The sequence below is a fragment of the Carlito syrichta genome, unplaced genomic scaffold (assembly GCF_000164805.1).
Source record: "Carlito syrichta isolate Samal-C Ts95f unplaced genomic scaffold, Tarsius_syrichta-2.0.1 Scaffold314116, whole genome shotgun sequence".
NCBI classification, from domain to species: Eukaryota; Metazoa; Chordata; class Mammalia; order Primates; family Tarsiidae; genus Carlito; species Carlito syrichta.
The window spans coordinates 241443-245347 of NW_007258212.1; the positions used below are offsets into that span (position 1 = coordinate 241443).

A 3905-nucleotide genomic window follows, 5' to 3' on the forward strand; every position below is an offset into this window, starting at 1 on the left:
TCAGACGCAAGCAAGAACATAGCTTGAACAACTAGAGGTTGGGTCATTTCAGGGTAACACAGCACTCAGATTATCATGTTTCTCAAGTAGTCACAAGGTGGGCCTCCACCCTGGCAATCAGTTAATGTTTCTAACAAAGTTTACCTCTCCTCCCCTCAGTGCTGACCGCTACATAAGGAAGCAGGAATTTACCTTCTGCAGGAATTGTTGCATTGTCCCGTGTCATCTGCTTTCCAGCCTTCCGTGAACTACCTGAAGCTAGAAAATATATTGAAAAGAATAAATGAAATCAACAATATGTACTTGAATAGAGTGGGAGCCACTGTTTCTCCCTAAAGTCTTAATCAACATGATAGACAATTCGGTTAACTGGCTAAAATTGCATGAAAATCATTGTCGAAATTAGAAGTTTTATGCCATCATTGGGATAAAAAACACGTTTGCATCTTGAAAAATCACACTTACAAGCAGTTAATGAAGGATGTCTCCTTCAGGAGACACTGTTTGTCATTTTATCCAGTAGGCAAACGAAATAGGGAGCTATTGAAGAGTTTAGAAGAAAAAGGTGTCCCAGAGGAACTCAAGTCATTTTACCAAAAAGACACCTGCACACGCATGTTTGCAGCAGCCCTATTCACAATAGCAAAAACATGGAACCAACCATGTTGCCCATCAAAGCTGAATTGATTTTTTAAAATGTGGTACATATATGCAATGGAATATTATGCAGTCATAAAGAAGGACAAACATGGACTTCACAGCAACGTGGAGGGATTTTGAATCTATCGTACTCGGTGATCTATCACAGAAACAAGAACAGAGTACCGTATGTTCTCACTCATAATTGGACCTTGAACAATTATCATAATACTGTAAGAAAAAGATTGGCAGTAGTGGGAAACTTCCGGGTGTGGGGAGTGGATTAGCAGTTGAGGGAAACTGCCAAGGGAAGGAGGAGCACACCTTATCAACAAGGTCACCTTCTTAATGAACATTTGCATACCTAATCTGAATTTTACCCCACATCTTTAAAATAAAGGAAAAAAAGAAGAAGAAAAAGATAGTTTTAACTGAGAGGTATTTTACCAAGTGAATTAGTTGTACTGCGAACAATGATTCCAAAGAGAATTGGCATGGGGAGACTATGGCTATCCTCCAGGGGAAAGGTAATAAGCTACAACACAGCATGGAAAGATGAGAGACGTGAACACCTTCCAGAGAACTGCCACCGTTCCAATCCTGCACTGCCAGTAGCTGCCAGTGCCAAAAGCTTTACCTGATGGTACATTACAGAGTGCATATGGTTTAGGAACAGCTGGATACAAAACTCTAGAAGTTTCACACAGGGATGAATCGCTGTGTATGTGAGGTTCCAATCCAAAGATGCTTCCCACAGGCAAGGAGTGAAAAAAGACTGCTATGGCACAGACAATTGAAAAGGACAATGCAGTTTCCTGAAGGGAATTCTCTCATGCAGAAGACAACTCTCTGTGCAATAAAGAGAAGGAATACCGATAGGGTAAGGTCCCAAAGAGATAAGAGTTGAATGAGAAGTGGTGACAACGAATTAGGAGTGGTACATGGTCAATGTTGGTTTCCCTCTTTAGTGTTTACATTCCCTTTGCTTTTTTCCCCCTTAATTTTAAATTTCCTGAGTTCTGCAATCAGGGTAATTGCAAACTGGGACTCATACTTGCCACTTCAAAATCATTGAAATGTATTTTTATTTTATTGAGAAACTCTAAACTAGCAGCAAAAGAAAACAAACTATAATAAAAATGGGCAGATAAATCTCTAAATAAAAATTTCCCAAGCTATACAAATTCTCTAGCTAAACTCAAGTGTTGGAGACATTTGTTTGATCAGGTGTTCTTCTATGAGTAATGGTTCTTACATTTTGGGATGTTATGATTTAATTTTTAAAGATTTAATGGCAAGAGTTTTATGTAGAAATAATTAAAAATGACTTGCACCAGCAGTTCACTTTTTAAAAGACAATCCAATATCAAATATTCCAGCTTTAAGAATCTGGTAAGTTTAAAATAGAGATTTTTAACTGAAGTCAGTTTTTTTGTGTTTAACTTTTACTGCATTATTTTCATTTTTCTCATTTCTCCATGTGTCATAGAATGTTAGACTAAACATTCAAAAAATATCATACTCACTATGTAGCTAAGGCAAATGTTCATTAACCTCATTGTAGTTCAATTTCTTTATTGGTTAAAATGGATGAATTAAGTATTTTCTGTTAAATGAGAATAAACATAAAAATGTCCACTTGGAGAGAAAATGAATTTTTTCAAACTCATGCCAAACTTGTCAAGTACATTTGTGATGGATGAGGACAACCAAGAGTGAATAAACAAGCTAAGCAAAGAATTCTTAGTAACCAATAGTGGTAATTCATTAGTCTCTAGCATATCACATGTTTACATGTATTAGCTCACTTACTGTAACAACAGCCCAAAGAAATAGGTACCTTGTCCTCATTGTATAATGGGGAAACTGATGCAAAATAATTTGCCCAATGTCATTAGTAAGTGACATCTCTGAGTCTCAAAGTCAGATGTTTTTCTTCAAGATCAGTATTCAAGATCTCACTATCAAAGTTTCCTTGATAGTTCAGAGTAATTGAAAAGAAGGTCACACTAGCTTAGTGCAAAAGCACTTATAAAGTACATTTTTAAATAAATCAAGTTTTATTAATTTTGATTATGTACAGTAACACAATCTAATTATTAAAATATATTATCAGAATATATCAGGAAGTGATAAACAAACAAAAAAGTTAAAGATAGCTGAAATGTAAAAATGATAACTATGTATAAAAATATAAATATATTTTTTAATAGTTATGATAGAAAACAGATTTTTTTAAAAACCTTTATTGTCTACTATGTGAGAGACGCTTCTAGATTAGTGCTAAAAAACTCTCTGTGGGAGCCAAATCTATTTTACAGATGAAGAATCTGTCTCCAAAGGCACTGAACAGAAACTCCAATCCAAAAGTTCCAACAGTCAATAAGACAGAGCACAGAGACTGTCCATGCTTGTGTTTAAAAAAAAAAAAGTCTCCCCTAAAGTGTATCAAACAGCACATAATCGCTTATAAGAAGATTTACATTTATATGGAAATTTACTTTTTTTTTTTTGCCAAAAGTGCAAAGATGCGTTCTAACTAAGAATTGTCACAAAGTCCCAAGACTCTTGTCACATAACAAGACTTCCTTAAAGCCTTGCTATTCCAAATGTGATCTGCAGATCAGCAACCTCACCATTACCTGGAAACTCGTGAGAAATGCAGACGACTAGGTTCCCTCCCAATGGCTGTTCTGAAATTCTTAGCCAAGAAGATGAGAAAGAGAAGAATAAAACTGAACATTTTAAAGGACATGAAAAACTCTGGTGGAAAATATTCTAATGTATCTTTCTCGTCACGGTCTCCTCTCTTTCCACCCAACACCCCTCATTCTGCCCAACAGACTTACCAGCTATGGAAAAAAGAAGGATTGTAAACAGCATCCCAAACGCTGAAGCCATCTTCCAAGGAGAGCCTCTTCTATTTTTTTTTTTTTTCTCTTCTTACCTCTGAGTTTTCTTCTGCATACCACAGGTCCACCTGTGGTCTTTTACTTCTCTTGTTGCGCACCATTAGAGAAATCCCCTACTCTCTTAGTTTGCTGCATTTCTGACCCACGAGCAATTTAAAAAGAAGCATTTCCGTTTTGGACAGTTGAGCTATAATAGCTGCATTTCCTGGTTTGTGCTTTTGAACAGTGGTCCTCAACCTTTTTGGCATCAGGGACCAGTTTCATGGAAGATAATTTTTCATGGACGTGGTTGCAAGGCCTCATGAGGCATTAGATTCTCATAAGGAGCTTGCAACCTAGATCCCTCAGAGGCAC

The 3905-nt window shown here is 36.6% G+C and overlaps 1 pseudogene; it reads right to left on the reverse strand.

Annotated features, from left to right (window-relative positions):
- Positions 1 to 3652, reverse strand: part of LOC103273664 — an 11004-nt pseudogene extending 7352 nt beyond the window's left edge.
- Between the last annotated feature and the right edge of the window lie 253 nt (positions 3653 to 3905).